The sequence below is a fragment of the Tursiops truncatus genome, chromosome 21 (assembly GCF_011762595.2).
Source record: "Tursiops truncatus isolate mTurTru1 chromosome 21, mTurTru1.mat.Y, whole genome shotgun sequence".
Taxonomy (NCBI): Eukaryota; Metazoa; Chordata; class Mammalia; order Artiodactyla; family Delphinidae; genus Tursiops; species Tursiops truncatus.
Genome location: NC_047054.1, coordinates 35,095,803 through 35,117,246, shown reverse-complemented (window position 1 = coordinate 35,117,246; position 21,444 = coordinate 35,095,803). Strand labels below are relative to the sequence as shown.

At 47.6% G+C, this 21,444-nt stretch overlaps 1 long non-coding RNA gene across 1 annotated transcript; it reads right to left on the bottom strand.

Moving 5' to 3' along the window:
* Positions 1–3,846: 3,846 nt before the first annotated feature.
* Positions 3,847–6,287, bottom strand: LOC141277477 (uncharacterized). Its single transcript, XR_012328918.1, has 3 exons — positions 6,031–6,287; positions 5,198–5,309; positions 3,847–3,860 (listed from the first exon to the last, which is right to left on the bottom strand). It is a non-coding gene; the product is annotated as an uncharacterized lncRNA (long non-coding RNA).
* Positions 6,288–21,444: the final 15,157 nt, after the last annotated feature.

The following is a 21,444-nucleotide window of genomic DNA, read 5'->3' as shown; positions in this document are numbered from 1 at the left end:
GAGATATACCATGTTCCTGGATTGGAAGAATGAACATTGTGAAAATGACTCTACTACCCAAAGCAATCTACAGATTCAACGCAATCCCTATCAAACTACCACTGGCATTTTTCACAGAAGTAGAACAAAAAAATTCACAATTTGTATGGAAACACAAAGGACCCCGAATAGCCAAAGCAATCTTGAGAACAAAAAACGGAGCTGGAGGAATCAGGCTACCTGACTTCAGACTATACTACAAAGCTACAGTAATCAAGACAGTATGGTACTGGCACAAAAACAGAAAGATAGATCAATGGAACAGGATAGAAAGCCCAGAGATAAACCCACGCACATATGGTCACCTTATCTTTGATAAAGGAGGAAGGAATGTACTGTGGAGAAAGGACAGCCTCTTCAATAAATGGTGCTAGGAAAACTGAACAGGTACATATAAAAGTATGAGATAACATCACTCCCTATCACCATATGCAAAAATAAGCTCAAAATGGATGAAAGACCTAAATGTAAGGCCAGAAACTATCAGACTCTTAGAGGAAAACATAGGCAGAACACTCTATGACATAAATCACAGCAAGATCCTTTTTGACCCACCTCCTAGAGAAATGGAAATAAAAACAAAAATAAACAAATGGGACCTAATGAAACTGCAAAGCTTTTGCACAGCAAAGAAAACCATAAACAAGACCAAAAGACAACCCTCAGAATGGGAGAAAATATTTGCAAATGAAGCAACTGAAAAAGGATTAATCTCCAAATTTACCAGCAGCTCATGCAGCTCAATAACAAAAAAAAACAAACAACCCAATCCAAAATTGGGCAGAAGACCTAAATAGACGTTACTCCAAAGAAGATATACAGACTGCCAACAAACACATTAAAGAATGCACAACATCATTAATCATTAGAGACATGCAAATCAAAACTACAATGAGGTACCATCTCATACCAGTCAGAATGGCCATCACCAAAAAATCTAGAAACAATAAATGCTGGAGAGGGTGTGGAGAAAAGGGAACACTCTTGCACTGCCGGTGGGAATGTGAATTGGTACAGCCACTATGGAGAACAGTATGGAGGTTCCTTAAAAAACTACAAATAGAACTACCATATGACCCAGCAATCCCACTACTGGGCATATACCCTGAGAAAACCATAATTCAAAAAGAGTCATGTACCAAAATGCTCATTGCAGCTCTATTTACAATAGCCAGGAGATGGAAACAACCTAAGTGTCCATCATCGGACGTATGGATAAAGAAGATGTGGCACGTGTATACAGTGGAAAATTACTCAGCCATAAAAAGAAATGAAACTGAGTGATTTGTAATGAGCTGGATGGACCCAGAGTCTGTGATACAGAGCGAAGTAAGTCAGAAGGAGAAAGACAAATACCGTATGCTGACACATATATATGGAACTTAAGAAAAAAAATATTATGAAGAACCTAGGGGTAAGACAGGAATAAAGAAACAGACCTGCTAGAGAATGGATTTGAGGATATGGGGAGGGGGAAGGGTTAGCTGTGACAAAGTGAGAGAGTGGCATGGACATATATACACTACCAAGCGTAAAACAGATAGCTAGTGGGAAGCAGCCGCATAGCACAGGGAGATCAGCTCGGTGCTTTGTGACCACCTAGAGGGGTGGGATAGGGAGGGTGGGAGGGAGGGAGACGCAAGAGGGAAGAGATATGGGAACATATGTATAACTGATTCACCTTGTTATAAAGCAGAATCTAAAACACCATTGTAAAGCAATTATACTCCAATAAAGATGTAAAAAAAAAAAGTTTATTCTACCTAAAGCAATCAACAGACAGTGCCAGGAAAAGTAGACACCAGTCTCCAAAGAACGACACTGGTCACCATCTACACTGCACATAAAACTAACTAAAAGTGCACAGTATTCCACATTAAACCCTTTCTCTCCTGAGTCCCCTGAAGATGCACCCCACCCAGCCAGCAGTCAGCTGCACAGGAAGATTCTCCACACTTGCTCATTTTTTCCTCTTGTGGAGTCTCCTCACCAGTGGTTCCTGAGAAAACCCAGCTCCTGTCTGTGTGGACAATGCCTCATGGTCCGGAAACTTAGGCCCTGACAGGAGACAAAGATCCTGTCTGCTTGTCACAGAGCAAAGTCTGTGGGCAGGGTGCACCTGTGCCCCCACGGTCACACAGGTGGGTTCGGCGCCCCCTGTGGGATGTGAGAAAAGTGCCGAGAGTGCTGCACTCACAAACCCAGAGGCCTCATCTGGGAGGCAGTTCTGCTGTATATACTAAGTTTGGAAATCCAAACTGAAATGGAGTCAAGTATCTCACTGTATCTTCTCAAAAGATGGTTAAGGAGCAATTAATTACAAACCATATGTAATGAAATGAATGTAGACACAAACTTTACAACTTAAACCAAAATTCACTCAAAATGCCCGTAGCCAAATTTAAATTACCAAACTATAAAAATCCTAGGGAAAAAAAAAAGATAATCTACATGACTTTGGGTCTGGTGACCTTATTCAGAAAACCAGAAGACAAACCACAAACTGCAAGAAACTATTTCCAAAACACATATCTGATAAAGGATTTGTACTCAAATTATGCCAACAACGCCATTAAAATCTGGTAAAGATTGAAACACACACCTGGCCCAAGAAGATAAACAGGCAGTAAATAAGCATACAAGAATAAACTCAAGATGCTGGTGGAATGTATGTACAACCAACTTTGAAAGACAGATTGGCAGATTTTTCCAAATCAAAAAGTCTCACCTTAGGATCCAAGAAGTGTACCTCTTGTATTTAGACAACTGCTTTGAAAAACTGTATTCAAACCAAAACTAGCATCAAGTAATGCACAGCAGCTCTATTCATAATGGTTAAAAACTTAAAGATATCAGGATGTCCTTCTGTAGATGAATTCATAAGCAAATTAGGGCACATACATGTCAAGGGGAGCAGAATACACCACCCCAAAATATGCCCATTTGACAAAAGGATTATTTTGGACTGATTAATTTAAGAAACAGCAGACCCAGGAGAATCTTTCAAAACCAAGTAGAAAATGCCCTTTTAGGAGGTAAATTTACATTTATTAAGGATATCTCCATTTGTAACGGTATGTCCCTCTCTGGACCAGGAATTAAATAATGACTAAATATCAAGGAAAGTTTGTTGGGACTTCCCTGCTGGTCCAGTGGTTAACACCCCATGTTCCCAATGCAGGGGACCAGGGTTCAATCCCTGGTCAGGGAACTAGATCCCGCATGCTGCAGTTAAGAGCCCGCATGCCGCAACTAAAGATTCCACAGGCCGCAACTAAGACCCGGTACAGCCAAATAAATAAATGTTTTTTTTAAAAAAAAAAGCTTGTCAATGAAATAGGCCTGGATGTAAATCTGTGTAACAACCTTACCCTTGTTTACTGGGCTTTGCCTAATAACATCCCTTAAATGGCTGCCTCCATTTCCTGAAATCTTTTTTTTTGTTCTCAGCAGAAGTGTTTAAGGTAACGGCTTGGGCCATTTCAGGGAGTGACTCAGTTTTCCTGGGTATCTTTCAAGTATACAGGAGGTATGCATGGTATATATTAAACTTCTGATTGTTTTCTCCAGTTCGTCTCTTTTTCATTACAAGGGGGATCTCAATAAAGAACATAGAAGTGTAGAGGGAAAATTATTTTTCCTCTCATATACATGCAGTGCAATAGTATTCAGAGATATAAAGGAATGGATCATCAACCCGTGCCCCCCCCCCAAAAAAATAATACATGCATCTAACACTTACATTGCTAAGTGAAAGAATCCAGTCTGAAGTGCTACACAGTGTATGACCTCATTTATATGACATTCTAGAAAAGGCAAATCTGACATGGTAAACAGTTTACAGAATATGTGGTTGAAAGAGTCCATATGATACTTCAGTGGTGAATACCTGTCACTGCATTTGGCTATACCCACAGATTTTTACAACCCAACAAGTAATTTACAATCTATTCAAACTTAACTACTTAGGATATGGGAGTGTCAAAAACTGGGATACAGAATGTAACAAAGGATCTAACTGGTTCAGAAATGTATGAAAAAACTCACAGTTGGTAGTGGGACAAATGGGCTGACCTAAGTTAACTTTGGAAATGTACAGAATCTTTAGGCCAAAGACAAATTGTGCCATACATACACAGTGGACTCTATGTTCTTTCCCATGAGGGGTAGCAGCTAACAGTACTGAAACTACTATATCAGTCATCAAATGGAACAAGCACTGAATTTAATAAATGACAAATGGTGGAAGCCAGGTTTCTTACCAATGGAGTTGGATGTTACAGTCAAACAAAGGGAGAAGGTTACAATATCCATGTCATAACAGATCCGCTTGGAGATATCAGTATAAACTATCTTTAGCCTACACATAGTTCCACATGGAAATCTTTGTAATTATGTGTATATGCATAGGCTGGGATACATGCATATATTTCTATGTACTGTCAGCTGAGCATATTTAGCTCCCACATGTAAGTTTTTAATACCATTCTCTAATAAAAGGAACAAGGGCTCTTTGAAGAAAGGGCTGATGGTAGGACTGAGACAGTAAATATATGAAGCAGGATAATCTTAAAATATCAGAAAGTAAAGAAGTACCAAAATTTTTTAAACCCACAAAAGAAAAAATATGTAAAATGAAAACAAGAGCAAATGGAAGAAGCTCTCAACAGCCAAAGCAAGAATGAACTAAGCAGTCTAATAATGTAGTGCTGGATTATAACCAAAAGTTTACAATAATTATTCACGTGTCCAAACTGGTATAAATAAATTACATAGTTTTTGATGAATGGTGTTAAATAGAAATCTCCTATGCAGAAAGCTTCTAAACAATGTATATAGCAAGTCAGCTGTCCATCAAGGATGTGAAGCTAACCCCTCTCTCCTCAAGTGTGGCTTCTGCATTATGACTGCCTCCTACATAAGACACACAGGATGGACATGGGAAAAAATTAACCTCACTGTGGGAAAACCTGACAAACATTACCTCAGCTAGGTGACCAAAATTAAGAATATAAGGGAGAAGTTCCCTTAAGAGCCTGTCTTCTTGATATATAGTGAAGAGGAAGCACTTCACATCTGTGGTCTGCTTTTGCAAAGCCAAGTCTAACCACGACAAAACCACCAAGCAAATCCCAGTGCCCGGCAGTCTATACAATACCTGAGCAGCCCTCCTCCACGCTGTCAAGGTCTTGGAAACAAGGAGAATCTGACCAACTGTCAGAGCCCAGAAGAGACTAAACAGACATGATGACCCCATGTCCTCTGAGACCCTGGAACAAGGAAAGGTATAACAAAGGGAACGTGAATAGAGACTTCAGTTAATAGTAAAGTATCAGTATATTGTTCATTATTTGTCATGATTCTGTAGAAAATTAGACAGGAACAATTAAACGTCAAAATAAGAGAGACCTACTGTAACAAATTGGAAATCTAGAGGAAAAGGGGGATTTCTTTGTAAAAGCACATTACCAAAATGGACCCTAAATGAAGGAAAACACAAAAAGGCCAATTAACCACTGAGGAAACTCTTCCCCTACTGGCTATCCTATCACTGTTCCAGGCTTTCCCTCTCCCGGGACAGGGAAGGAGCAGGGACAGAGTTGTTTGCCAGCTCCCCTAGTTTATGACCCCAACCAGTGTCTTCACCTACCCCAGCCATGCCTACCCAGTGAGGACACCTGAGGAAGGGTCAGGGATTATTGACTCAGATGTATCAACCAGGACTTTTTCTTTTACCAGTGACTGGACACACTTACGGAAATAAAATAAATTAGTATTTATTGTAAGGGTAGAAATACGTTAATACTTACAAGTGGCAAGTTGAAGAATAGGTTTGGACCTAGCAGGTCCACGGGCTCACACTGTCTCAGTGTGACCTTGTTTCTCTCCAAACCTTTGTCCCGCTCAGTGCCTTTGGGGGACCCCATTCATAGGCACAGGCTCTCTCACTGCACTTGGGCCAACAGCAGTTCTAGGCTGACAACCACTCACCATCCATTTTCCGAGAAAGAGTTTCTCCTTTTCTTGGATTCCAAGAAAGTCATGGTTTTAAATGCCTTTGATCTGGCTTGGGTTGCACTCTCATCCTTGACCAATCACCAGAAGATGGAAAATGGGACTGGCTAGATGTGGGTTGTAAACCCATCTTCGAGCTGGGTGGAATATGGGGTCATCCTTCTGCCACTGTTTGGACTGGAAGCAGGTGACATGTAATTCCCAAAGGAAAACTGAGGCACTTGGGCCTGAGAACAGATGCTGGCTGGGAGGAAGCAACAGATTCTATGTCAATGACAGCTCACTGCACAGCACACAATCTGACACAAAAGGAAGAAAGGGGTTCACTTAGGGTCCTGCAGCCCACTTAGGGGCTGCAGCGACTCATCCAGTGCTCTTACTGTCCCTCCCAAGACTGCAAAAAGTTCTTTCACTTGCTGAAAAGTCAGGATCATTGGTGGTGGTAAACTCAAGTCTCTTTCCTTGGGCATCAGGTCCTCACATCTTAGAGGCTGGCCCAGAACAGCCCATGTGTCCTGAGAAGACACACAGACCTCATTCCTGCCCCTGAGAGGTGGGAGCCCTGAGTTATGCCATCTCCCTGGCCATATTAATTGCCCATCCCTGAAAAACAATACTGCTCCTTTTCCAGTTTCTTCTCTCTCCTTTACTAAGAGGAAGAAACCAAATGCTAAGGTGGTAAGGACACTTGAGCAATGAAGTAACGGGAGGCTCGAGAATTATTCCATGCCATGGAACCCATAATTGGCAGGCTTTCCAGAGGCCACATGGATGCATATGGCTCTCCAAGACAATGGCAGTGGCAGTGTTAACCTCACACTGGGAGGTCCAGTTGCTCCCATATCTTTGATTCTTAATGAATATGCATGTTAAAAGTTTCTAACGATTGAAAGAACAGAGGATTGCAGGGCCACGGTCTGTTGCATGGGTGTTGCGTCAGGGCCACACTCCAATGTCTAGAGGATTACTCCCTCGCTTGGCAGCCTATGAGGCCGTGAGCGGGAGGCCTTTTTCTCAGCCACGTGCATGTTGGTGGTTGAAACTTCTCAAAGGAATGTCTACACTGCCCAGGTAGCTCTTGAACTGCCCAGCATCATGCTCAGCTCCGTAGCTGTACATGAGGGCATGACAATGCCCAGGCTGGACTGAGCTAGAGGACCACAGATGCCTGCCTGGATAGTCAGAGGTCGAGGGATGTCCTGCCTGAGACTTGATCATCTATGCATGCCCACTCAGATGGGACAAAGGATGCCTCCAGTGCCAGGAGGGCCCCAGCAGCCCTCAAGAAGGCAGCATCTGGGGGCTGGCAGGTCACTGCACCCAGTCCTGTATAAATCCACACATGTCCACTGAGTGCCCTCCTGTCTGGGCTGTGCTGGAACCTGGGGCTGCCCAGGCAGAGTAGGGCCAGCATCACCCTTCCCAGGTAGGAGGGCAGAAGGAAACCATGCATGACTTCTGACATCCTCCCCAATCCTTGACAGAGGTCGAGTTGGATAAGAAACAGTCCTAGACAAGAACAGACAGTTCATTCTTCTCTCAGAGCCCAGGACTGGGGGAAGGGAGGCCAGAAAAACAGTTATTGACCTCAGCTCCCTGACTCCTGTTTGACCCTGGGCAAGTCCTACCCATTCTGGAGGCTTCACAGAGAAGGAGAGGGGAGGACAATGAGGGCCAATTGTGCTTAAACCTAACTCTAACCTTTACCCTAAGAACCCTAACCTCTAACTGTAACCCCCTAACAACCCTAGCGCCAGACCCCTAGACCCTCATCACTGACCCCTAAACTCTAATCCCTGACCCTTTAACCACAACCCTCTACCATGACTCTCCAACGATGACCCATAACCCTAAACCGTGACCGCTGAACCCTCACACTGACTCAGCCCCAGGCCTAAAACCTGGCCTAGTGGGCGCCGAGGGATGACTGAATGAACTCTCAAATAAACCGAGGAATTAAATCTTCCCGACCATGAATTTAGCAATGGTTTCTTAGATTTGACAGTAAAGCATAAGAAATGAAAGAAAAAAATAGATAAATTGGATTTCCTCAAAATTACAAACCTCTGTGCATCAAAAGAGGCTATCCAGAAAGTAAAAAGACAGCCCACAGAATGGAAGACAATATGGGCACATTATATCTCTCATAAGACTCTTTACCTAGAACGTACCCAGGACTTTTCCAACTCATCAACAAAAAGACAAACAATACAATTTTTGAAACAGACAAATAACTTGCATGGACTGCTCTCCAGGCAAGACATACAAATGGTCAACAAGGACATGAAAAGATGTCAAATGTCAAGAGTCATGATGAAAATGCAAATTAAGGCCACAGTGTGATGCCCCTTCACACACACTAGAATAAAAATAAAATTTTAAATAAATTTTAAAATATGTAAATAAAAATAACAAACGTTGGCAACAATGCAGAGAAATTGGAACTCTTAAAAGTTACTTATGGAGATGTACAATGGTGCAGTCTATGTGTACAAACCTTTAGCATTTACTCAAAAATATAAAATATAATTACCATGTGGTTCAACAACTCCACTCCTAGATATATAACAAAAAAATGGAAAACAGGCATTCAAACAAAAACTTGTACACCAGTTATTCATAGCAGCACTGTTCACAATAGCCCAGGGTAGGAAAGATTTAAATGTCCATCAGCAGGTAAACGGATAAGCAAAATAAGGTAGATCCATAAGCTGCATTATTCTGTCATATAAAGGAATACAGTAAAATTATACAGCCGCTGTGGAAAACTGTATGGTGGCTCCTCAAAAACATGGAAAATGTATGATCCCTTGATTCCACTCCGGGGTGTACACCCAGAATATTAGAAAGCAAGGACTGGAACAGATATCTGTACCCCATATTCATAGCAACATTATTCACAATAGCCAAAAGGTGGAAGCAACACAACACATTCTTCAACAGATGAATGGATAAGTACAGTGTAGTATATACGCAATGGAATACGATTCAACCTTTAAAACTAAGGTAATTCTCACACATGCTACAATGTGGATGAACCCTGAAGTCATTATGCTAAGTGAAACCAGCCAGACACAAAAAGGACAAACGTTCTATGATTCCACTAGTATGAGGTATCCAGATAAGTCAAATCCAAAGACAAAGTAGAATAAGGTTGCCAGGGGTTGAGGTGAGTTAGTGTTTAATGGCTACGGTTTCACATGGGGAAAATAAAGTTCTGGAGATGGATGGTGAGGATATTTTTACAACAATGTGAATGTACTTAAGGCCATAGAACTCTATACTTACAAATGGTTTAAATGGGGCTTTCCTCGTGGCACAGTGGTTAAGAATCCGCCTGCCAATTGCAGGACACACGGGTTCAAGCGCTGGTCCTGGAAGATCCTGCATGCCGCAGAGCAACTAAGCTCGTGAGCCACAGCTATTGAGCCCTCGTGCCACAGCTACTGAAACCCGTGCGCCTAGAGCCCGTGCTCCGTAACGAGAGAAGCCACCGCAATGAGGAGCCTGCACACGGCAATGAAGAGTAGCCCCCGCTGGCCGCAACTAGAGAAAGCCTGCGTGTAGCCAAAGAATAGAAAATAATTTTTTTAAAAAGCTTTTAAAAAATGGTTTAAATGGCAAATGTTATGTGTTTTTAATCACAATGGAAAAAATGAATGAAATAATGATCAATGTTACAGTGCGGATAAACAGTGAAAACATCCTAAGTGAAAGAAGCCATACAGAAAAACCACCCAGATCATGCTCATCTTGTACACTTTCAATCCAGCAAGGTTTTTAAAGTGAGGAAAAGCCCTAGTGATGGTTCCAAGAAGAGAAAACTGGATTCGAATAGCAAACTACATTTCCACAAAGCTGGGGCAGCTGGTGAAAGTTGAAGTGGGTCAGTCGATAGGATTATAATGTGGAAACCTTAATTATTCCTCACTTTGGGGTTATGTGCTGGCTCCCTGGGAGAGTGGCCCTCCCACTCTCACAGGGTAAAACAAACTGGAGTATTTTGTGAAGATGGAAAACTTTATACTGCTATTTAAAGTCTTTTATACACTTGAAATTTACTAGAAAATAAAGTACTTATCAAAACAACCACGTCATACCATGCCAGAAATACAGACATCAAACTCTGTTATAGAGGCCAAGCCCTACCAAGATCCAGTTCACCCACAGTGGGGATGCTAATCACCCTTGTAGGAGTCCACATACTACAAGAGGCACCATGGGAAGATTATATTCGGAGCCACTATGTCTTGGGTGCTGTGGATGACCTGGATGTAGATGAAACAGTGGGATTTCTGAATTCTAGTTCTCCACATTCAACCACCAAAAAACTGTTACAACTAAAAAATGAATTCAGTAAAGCTGCAGGATACAAAAAAAAAAAAAAGAGAGAGAGAAATCAATGCACAAAAATCATTTGTGATTCTATACACTGATAATGAACCATCAGAAAAAGAATTTTAAAGAAATCCCACTTACAGTTGCATCCAAAAAGATAGCTAGGAGTAAATTTAACCAAGGACATGAAGGACCGGCACACTGAAAACTGGGAGACACTGATAGAGGACACTGAACAGACGAAAATAAATGGAGGGGCTTCCCTGGTGGCGCAGTGGTTGAGAGTCTGCCTGCCGATGCAGGGGACGTGGATTCTTGCCCCGGTCCAGGAAGAACCCACATGCCGTGGGGCGGCTGGGCCCGTGAGCCTTGGCTGCTGAGCCTGCGCTCTGCAACGGCAGAGGCCACAACAGTGAGAGGCCCACATACCGCAAAAAACCAAAACAAAACAAGGGCTTCCCTGGTGGCGCAGTGGTTGAGAGTCCGCCTGCCGATGCAGGGGACACGGGTTCGTGCCCCTGTCTGGGAGGAACCCACATGCCGCGGAGTGGCTGGGCCTGTGAGCCATGGCCACTGGGCCTGTGCTTCCGGAGCCTGTGCTCCGCAACCGGAGAGGCCACAACGATGAGAGTCCCGCATACCGCAAAAAAAAAAAAAGAAAGAAAAAGAAAAAGAATACTGTGAACATATGCATTCTATGGTGGGAATTCCCTGGCTGTCCATGAGTTGGGACTCTGTGCTCCCACTGCAGGGGGCGCGGGTTCGATCCCGGGTTGGGGAACTAAGATCACGCACCCTGCATGCTACATGGTGTGACCCAAATTTTTGTTTAATTTAAAACAAATATGCAGTCTAGCCAAATTAATGTACACATTCAATGCAATCCTTACCAAAAGTCCAATGACATTTTACATAGAAACAGAACAAATAATCTTAAGTTGTGTGTGGAACCACAAAGGACCCAGAAGAGCCAAAACGACCCTGAGGAAGGAGAACGGGCTGGAGGCGTCTCCCTCCCGGATTTCACACTACATTACGAAGCTACAGTCCCCAAAAAGTGTGGAATGGGCACAAAAACAGGCACACAGACCAGAGGAACAGAGCAGAGAACCCAGGAATCAACCTACAGGTATGTGGTCAGTTAATTCACAAGAAAGGAGCCAAGAACATACACCAGGGAAAGGACAGTCCCCTCAATAAATGGTGCTGGGAAAACCAGACGCCACACGCCAAAGAACAACACTGCACTCTGTCTACACCACACACAAAAGGGGCCAAAAACCCAGTTTTCCACATCAAGCCCTTCCTCTCCTGGGTCCTCTGAAGACATACACCCTCAGCGGTCAGCCACGCACAGGAACCTTCTGCCCACTTTTCCTCACCTTCTCCCTCAGCAGCATCACCTCCCGGCAGGTCCTGAGGAGACCAGGCTCCTGTCAGCATGAACTGGACCCCACAGTGTCCCAAAGCTGAAGGCCCAGCGGGTCCTGAGGAGACCCGGCTTCTGTTAGTGTGGACCCGACCCCAGCTTGTTCCGAAGCCCGGCCATCAGCGTGGACTCAGCCCCACGTGTTCCAGAAGCCAAAGCCCCAGCAGGTCCTGAGGAGACAGGGCTCCTCTCAGCATGAACATGAACAGCATGATCTGAACAGACATTCCACCAAAAAAGATATACAGATAGTAAAAGTCATACAGAAACAAGCTCAAGGGCTTCTCTGGTTGGCGCAGTGGTTGAGAGTCCACCTGCCGATGCGGGGGGCACGGGTTCTTGCCCTGGTCCGGGAAGATTCCACGTGCCGCGGAGCAGCTGGTTCCGTGAGCCATGGCCGCTGAGCTTGCGTGTCCAGAGCCTGTGTTCTGCAACGGGAGATGCCACAACAGTGAGAGGACCGCGTACCGCAAAAAAAAAAAAAAAAAAAAAAAAAAAAAAGAAAAAGAAACAAGCTCAACATCATATACCATTAGGGAATTACAAATTAAAATCATGAGCTATCACAGCACACCTATTAGGACTGCTAAGCTCCAAAAATATGACAATACCAATTGCTAGAGGGTGAGGAACAAAAGGAACTCTCTCTCATACCTGGGGGGATGCATGTGCAGCCACTTTGTAAGACAATTTGGCAGTTTTTTCCAAAGCTAAACAAGTCTCATGTTGGGATCCAACAATCACACTTGCAGTATTTAGGCAACTGCTTTGAAAATCTGTGTCCAAATGAAAAGAAGGATGCAATTATGAAGAGCAGCACTTCCATAATGGCTAAAAACTTGAAGAAATCAGGATATCCTTCAAAAGATGAATGCATAAGCAAATTGGGGTACATTCATGTCAACGCGAGTAAAATACGCCACCCCAAAATATGTCTCTCTGGCATAAGGATTATTGGTCTGCTTTAAAAAAAAGGGCTTCCCTGATGGCTAAGTGGTTAAGAGTCCACCTGCCGATTCAGGGGACACAGGTTCGAGCCCTGGTCCGGGAAGATCCCACATGCCGCAGATCAACTAAGCCTGTGAGCCACAACTACTGAGCCTGCGCTCAAGAGCCCGCGAGCCACAACTACTGAGCCTGTGTGCCACAACTACTGAAGCCCACACGCCTAGAGCCTGTGCTCCGTGACAAGAAAAGCCACCACAATGAGAAGTCCGCACACCGCAATGAAGAGTAGCCCCTGCTCGCCACAACCAGAGAAAAGCCTGCACGCGGCAATGGAGACCCAATGCAGCCAAAAATAATACATTTTTTAAAAAATCTCAGAAAACTGAGATTGCCGTTTTATGAAGGACATTTACAACAGAGAAATCTCCATTTATAAGGGTATGTCCCTCTTTGCACCCAAAATGGAAGGATAATTAAATATTAGGTAACTCTTTTCAATGGGGAAGTCCTGACTTAAATGTGCAAATAGTCATACCCTTGTTTACTGTGCTTTGCATGATAACCTGCCATAACTGGCCTTCCCCCCTTCCCCAGCATCTTTCTTCTGTTTTTAGCTGAAGACAGTATTTAAGGGGATGGTTTTGGTCATTTCAGGGCGTGACTCAGTTTTCCGTGGTATCCCCCCTGTATTCAGAAGGTATACATGTTATTAAACTTCGGCTTTTCTCCTGGTAATTTATTACAGGGGCATATTATTAAACTTCGGCTTTTCTCCTGGTAATTTATTACAAGGGCGGGGGGAGGGCCTCAACCAAGAACCTAGAAAAGTAGAGGGAAAATTGTTTTTCCTCCCATACACGTGCAGTGGAATACTACTCAGCAGAAAAGAAGGCACAACCAACCTATGGAAAGACACTGATATATCTTCAGTATATACTGCTAAGTGAAAAACTTCAGTCTGCGGAGGCTGCACACAGTATGACCCCATTGATGACATTCCGGGAAAGGCAAAGCTACGTAGACGATAAGCAGATCATGGGGTGGGGTGTCTGAAGTAGTCCACGTGATACTCTAGGGTGGATACCTGTCACTATGCATTTGTCTAAGCCCACAGATGTGCATAGCCCAAGGGGCCAATCATAATCTATTCAAATTTAGTTATTTAGGATGTAGGAATGTTGCAGGATGGAATACATAATGTCACAGAATCTAACTGTATTAGAAATATATGGAAGCAACTCACTGTAGGGGATGGGATAAAAGGTGGTGACCTAAGTCACCTTTGGAAATGAATGGAATCTGTAGACTAAAGACAAAATGGACCGTATATAAACAGTGGGCTTTATTCTATGAAGTTCTTTCCAGGGTGTAGTAGCTAACAATTCTGAAACCTCTGCACATGTAACCTGGAAAGGAGCAATGCACAGATAAATGGCAGATGGTGGGAGCCAGGGAGCCAGCCACAGCCTTGCTGTGGGAGTGGGAAGTTACAGATAAGCAAGGGGAGAGCCTTTGCCCTCGTATTACTGGATCTGGGCTTCCAGGGAGGATGCTGACTGGCCGGGGGAAACACACAGATCTTCACGCTGGGAAGACCCTGCAGGCACAGGAAGTTCACGCCCCATCTTTCCACCCATACCTGCTGGAAACACTCAGCCCTCCATAATCAGTCAATTGCAGCATTTAAGACATTCTCACCCCCAGGCAGATAAAGGAGCGTGAGGGTCTTGCTTACCCCTAAACTGTCCCAGAATCCAGGCCCTGGGTGTGGAGCCAGATTGGGGGTTCCTGGGCCTCTGACCAGCAGGTGAGAGAAGGGAGGAAGACCGGTCCTGAGGACAGAGGTTCCCTCAAGTCTGTGAGCCCAGGAGCCCCGATGGGGCTCATTCCCAGTGCGCACATGGGCGGGACCTGCAGTGGTTCTCTTCCCCCTGGGCCCTTTGATGAAGCCATGGCAGCACTGGGCCCTGACGTCTCCTGGCGGTGTCTCAAACTCTTACACAGCAGTTTTACAAAGGAACAGGAGAATGGAGCTGAGCCCCTGACGGCCACTCCTTTGTGGCTCTGAGTTGCTTCCACCAGGACCGCAGTCACCTGCACATAGTCCGCTGTGACCTACCTGCCCCCACTGGCCTTTCCTCTCCCTCCCTGTGATGATTCCCGTGGCATTTCCAGCCTGGACCCCTCTCCCAGGCCAGACGTCTCTGTCCAGCCACTGCACCCCCATCTCACCTTGGGGGTTAACAGGTCCCTCAGAGGACTGGGCCCACAGCTCCCCACACCCAGAAGCAGCCCCACCTTCCCAGGTTGCCGAGCCCAGGCACCGGGTATAACCAAGCAGGACCCTATTGGGCCTTTCCAGGACAGACCCCTCCCCCACATGCTCTGCTGTAGCTCCTCTCTGAAGTACCTGGATAACAGTATCTGATACATGCTTCCTGAGTTGTTTTACAGATGCTAAAACCACCACCAAGCGGAAGAACTTAACTACTTGATGATCATGAACATGTAGCCCCGGAACTTCTAGCGCCTAGGAATTTATAATGTTAACCGCCTGTTACCTCACCATCAACCAGAGAATTGTGCACCAGCTGATCACATACCCTGCGACGCCCCTCCTTCACCTGGCCTTTCACATTGCTTTACTGAAATCCTTCAGGGAGCTTGGGGTTTTAGAGCACAAGCCACCTGGACTCCTTGTATTGGCACTTTTACAACTAAAGCTGCACTTTCCTTCACCACACCCGGTGTCAGTAGATTGGCTTTACTGCACTCGGGCAAGGGGACCCAAGTTTTGTTCGGTAACACTGGGGCCTCCCAGGCTCCTACCCTCCTTGTGCCCCAGTGACTGTCATCTGCTCCTCCAGTCTTGTTGCAGCAAAAGTAGAAATGAAATTTTCCTTCCCCTGAGAACAAGGAAAACAAAGGGAACTGTAAACAGGCTAGAGAAGAAACATAACCTGGCCTGAAAGAGTTCATCACTCCTTGTTATACTTTGTCACTAATCTGTAATAACTACATTTGTACTTTACAAAGCTAACCTCACTCCCTGACACTATGTAATTTACATTTGGCACCCATCACCCCTGACTCTGTGAGTTACATCCCCTGCCTCTCACTCCCTAACCTTATTATGTCCAGCACTTACATTCTATACGCCCCTCATAACAAATCACCCCCTTTAGCTTTTGCATTTCAGAAACGAGGTCACCGCCGATAAACCAGAGGCAAACGTATGCAATTACCAGACTGCTGGACCCCAATTACCACGCGGCCTGATGCCAGCTATGACTGTTTTGAAATAATGCAAAGAAAAGGAAGAATGCAAGACCTTCACTACTTTTATCCTCATCCTATACCCCGGACTGCGAGAGCCCCACGCATAAAATTTTCCCTGATTCTCAAGTAGAGTGGGGTGCCCAGTTCTTGTGGCGCTAGCCAGCTGTGTCTTCCCTTCTGCCTGGCAGAAACATAAAGCCATCTCTCTCTTCCTCCTAAATCCCTGTCTCCGTATTTCTGTTTGGCCTCGGGGCACAGGGAAGCCGAGATTTCGACAACAGTCTGTGGCCAGTTCCCACACTAATTCCCCTCTACGCCCACAGCTCTGGCCCAAGCCTGATCTTGTGCCTGGTTCCTTCATCAGGCCTGACAAAGCTCCCTGCCTGCACGGTGTGTCTCACATCCCACCCCAACTTGGTCTTTCTGAAGCATAAACGAGACTGACTCTCTCCCGCCTGTAATCCCCCAAATGTTTCCCCACTTTCGCTAGGGTATCTGCCGGGAGAGACATCTGCCAAGGCCCTGAGAGTCTCCGGCATCCCCACTAGGCTGCTGGCTCCTGAGTTCCCTGACAATGAGCACCTCAGCAGGCCGGGAGACACGGCAGGAAACCCCAGAACTGCTCACCTCAGGACTAGGCAGGCACTGTCACGGCCTGATCAGAGAGAGCAGAGAAGGGCTCCCCAGCTGGGACACAAACTCTGCACGAGTGGCCTCTCCTTGAGCCATTATATCAACTCGTGTGACTTGAGGGAAGGAAGGAATGAAGCACACTTGGTTCCTAAGGAGGATGGTATAGGCTCAGTCACGTCCCTCCAAATTCACATGCTGAATCCCTAACCCCCAGGACCCCAGGATGTGGCTGTATTTGGAGATGGGATTTTTAAAGAGGTGATCAAGGTAAAAATGAGGTCACCAGGGTGGATCCTAATCCAATAGGATTGATGTCCTACAAGAAGAGATTAGGACACAGATAGGCACAGGGGGAGACCATGTGAGGACCTGGGGAGAAGATGGCTGTCTAAGCACCAAGGAGAGAGGCCTCAGGAGAAGCCAGCGTGCACACACCTTGATCTCCGACAGCATCCAGGACTGGGAGATAGGTCTGTTACCCAAGCTGCCCTGTCTGTGCTATTTGTTACGGCGGTCCTGAGCAGACTCACACGCAGGGTTAACTCAGGGCTCAGACTGGACAGAGCCCACTCTCCATCCCCCTGTACGTGGGTTACAGGAACCCCAGGAACTGAGGAGGGGGTCCCTGAGGGGAGGCACAAGATAAAAGATGCTAGGCATTAACATGGCTGCATTCATGTTAAACGTGCCTGAAGTCCAATCACACGAGATGGTTTTGTCCTGTATGTACATCGGCACCTTCAGTCTGAACTGCAGATCTTTGGCTTCACCAGCTCCACTGAGAGCATTAGCTTCACCTGCTGTGGACCGTCTCCTATAGGATTTCCAGAACCACAAAGCACTGAAGCTTCACAGGACCCAATGTCTGTGGGCTACCGTCCAGGTGACCGTCACAACAGGGCTGCGCAGCTGGCCATAAGAACCCATTTCCCTTTTTCCTGTTCACAGCTACCCTGCACCTCCCAGCCTTCCCACCCCTTCCAGCTGGGGCATACTGTCTCCTGTTACCAAGGGAAACAGGTGAAGTTGGTGAGGGCCTTGGCCAGCCTGCATCCTACAATAGAGGGCATGAAGCCCAGCTGTTCACCGCACCCTGCTGGTTGGAGACCTCACCTGGAAGCAGGGAGGAGAAACAAGGGGGCCAGAGCTTGGGACCTGACACTCACCTGCCCTGGACTCTCACAAGAAGGGGACAGACACATCTTGAGCTCCAGCCCAGTTTTGGGAGACACTTTGTTCCAGCAACAAACTTTACCTTAAAACCCAAGGTACTTTACAAACCCCTCCCCAGCTGTCACAGAAAGTCAGGCTTCATCTCATCACACTTTTCTCAAACCCCAGCTCACGCTGAGACCACCTCTCAGGTGACGGTGCTTCAGAGAAGCCCCTTTAAAAGATCCCTGGAGTTCAGCTCTCCCAGCCCTGCCTTCAGTTTAAGGGAGAAGTTTCCTTGACAAACCTTCTCAGTTTCCTTGACAACCAAGCTTCACAATCTCCCAAACCCTTCTCCTTCAAACATTCCTATTCTAGGCTGGATGAGCCTAAAGAGACAGTGCTGTCATCACGTGCCAGAAACCGATTCCAAGCCCGTAGTTATTGGTTACATGATGCTATTGATGATGAAGTCCAGGAGAGCCTGCTTTCCAATATAACCATTTCTGGACTCGGCACTGGGTCCCTTTCCACGGACAGAGTGGAGTGGCTGTTTCCACGTGCCCCGTGGTAGAAGAGCTCACCTAATGCAGCCAGGACTTCATCCTTTCCAGGTGATTCCAGGGTCCTCACTCTGCCCAGACCCCACCCATGGCTGCTGTCTGTGCCAATCTATACGGGACCTTGGCAATCTCCTAAAATGAGGGTTATTTTATACCCAGGCAATGGGTTGAATGCTGGCCCCGAAAGATGTGTCCCCCCCCGGAACACGTGAACAGGACCATATCTGGGAAAAGGGTCTTTCTATATGTAGTTAAGGATCTCGAAGTGAGGTCATCTTGTGTTAGGGTGGCCCTCAATCCAATTGAGAAAGTCCTTATGAGAGACAAGAGGAGAGACACAGAGGAGAAGCCACGTGAAGACAGAGGCAGAGACGGGAGGGATGCAGCCGCAAGCCTGGGAATGCCTGGAGCCCCCAAAAGCTGGAAAAGGCAGGAAGAACCCTATCCTGGAGCCTTCGGAGAGACTTCTGTCCTGCAACACCTTGATCTCAGATGTCTGGTCTCCAGGACTGGGGGAGGATGAATTCCTGTTGTTTTGAACCACCCAGCTTGTTGTCATTTGTTACAGAAGCCACAGAATGGTCACACAGACCCTGCTCTGTAGGATCCTGGAGTGCAGGCCTCATTAAAGGCCCACAGAGGCTGGGTTACAGAACCCTTAGGGTCAGCATTGGGCCTCAGAAATACTAAAGCAGTGGCTGGACACCAGAATGTTGAGGGGTCAGTCAGAAGCTCATCCCTAAGGGTGCCGGCTGCACACGGCCTCCCCTGGTTTTTACGCCTGTACCTGTTGGGGATAAGTATTTCCATCCTGATTCATGACTTCTGATGTCACCCTTCACGTTGCTAATCAAGAACCCACTAGTTATACAGATGAAACCCTATCAGGGCACTTGCTCCAGTGGTAAACAATTCTGAAGTTGGTCAGAGGTGGGGAATCGTCTCCCATGCAGCCAGCAGCTCCCCCGCAAGTAGTGTCCTCATCGCAAGGCTGGGGGATGGTGCCAAGGCGTCTGTGAGTAAATGTGAGCTGAGCCCCAGGCCAGCTGCTGCTGAACTGTTCCCACCCTTCCCAGGTAAAACACCTGAATGTGTGCAAGGACTTGAAAGCCTAGAGGAAAGGGCTTGGAGTCACACCAGCCACAGCACGCAGGCCGAGTTGGTGCCTGCAGGCCAGCCAGGATGGTCCTGGCCCCGGGCGCTCTTCTGGAAGCTTTCCATTTCCCTGCCTGAGGTACCCCTCCTGTCCCGGCCCCCACTGCGTTTTTCCTTCCTCACCTCTGCCCGCGGAGAAATTCCAGCAGAAGGTATGGGCGACACATCCTCTCCTTTAGGAGGTGGCAGCCCGGCAACTCCTGCAGAAAGTCCAGCAGAGCCCCACTCACACTGGGCCACCAACAGAGCCGTGGCCCCTCACTCCCTCCCAGCAGCCCAGCCCCGAGACTGCTGACGGGGCAGAGAATATGGCGTCAGGCCCAGCTGCAGGGGCTCTTGCTGCCTGGAGCGGTGTTTATATTGACCTCAACGCAGGCACACCTGGGGAGGGTTGGCCGGCAAGGTCAGGCTGCCCAGGTCAGCCAATCCTCACCCCTCAGGGTCTCACAGTTGCAGTCTAGCCAAATTCTAGCTCTCACATTCCTGCCCCAGTGCACCTGGGGTCGGGGGCAGCAGACCCAGGCTCTGTTCCGGCAGAAGCCCTTTCTGTGAACAGGTCTTCCCCCACTCCCATTATCCTCACTGGAGACTCAGGAGGCCACAGCATCGGGGCACCTCCAGCACCAGGACCCCACCCTAGGGAATCTCTCAAGAGCAGGGACCAGGCCTGCAGGTGGAGGGGAGGAGGGAGCTGGCCTCTTCAGGATCCCCGGGGCTAGGAAGCCTCTTACGCAGGAGGGCCTTGGACTCAGCTTAACTGCCACCCAGGGCCTCCTAACCCTCCCCTGGTAGGGGGGGCCCTTCAGATTCCAGGGCCCCAAGATCCTCCCCACCGACTTCTGACCCCAACTGCAGGGTAGGGGACCCCCTCCGCGCCTTCTTTTTTCTTGCTCCCAGAATTCCCTGAAGCTGTTATACTCAGGGCGGGATCAGGGCTGCTCCCTGCAGGGCCAGACCCTGATGTCCGGCCAGACCCCAGCTGGCAAGAAAAAGGAAGCCCCGTCTCCGCTGCTGAAAACACCAGTGTGGGACGCTTCCCGTCCACTTCACCTGGCGGGGAAACGGGCACACTGAAGTGGAGAGTGATGGGGTGGAGGTGGGAAATGCGGGTGCTCGGAGCCTGGAGAGGAGGGTTCCTGAGGGGTTGAGGTCACAGGGTGCAGGAGGGGGCCGGGAGATGGGCAGGGGGACGGGCTGTGCGTGTCCGGAGCACGTGCACCCTCGCTTGGGCCGGCCCCCTGCCCTGAAGGCTGCGTCTAGTAACACAGGGGACCCTGGAAGGGGGTTTGCTGTGTGGCTGGTTCACTAAAGCTGGGTGTCTGTGGGCACATGGGCCCGGCTGCAGTCCCGGTGAACACACTGTTCTCTCCAGAGAAATGAGGTGGACACTCAGTCCCCGGTCTGTGGATGGTCTAGTCCTCTGGGTGTCTTGTCTCTTCTTGGGGGTCACTGGGGCTTTATCCTCACTCCGTGGGGTACAGGAGGGGAGGGATGCACACACCCCGGGCTCACTGTGCCTGGGCTCCTGGGGAGGACCTCTCTGGCCCACATGTTCACAGACCTCAGTCACCCCTGCTCGACACTCCCCTCCAGAGACTCGGCAAGAGGACCTGCCCTGTGAAACGGGGCGCCTGGGTCGGGGGGCTTGTGGGTCCCTCCTCAGATGGCCACACTCAGGTCTCGGGGTGGGTGCGGTGGCCTGTGACCACTCGCCAAGTCACCACGCTGCTGCGGCTCCTTTCTGGGGCCTGAGATGCCCCAGGAGTGGCTGGGGGAGTGGGGGAGGTTGCTGTGATGGGGAAGTGTGGGACAGGGGTCCTGGGCCCTGGGTCCCTCACCGAGGAGGAGAGGGGGTCATGCCCAGAGCGGGGGAGGCCGGTGACGGTCCTGGGT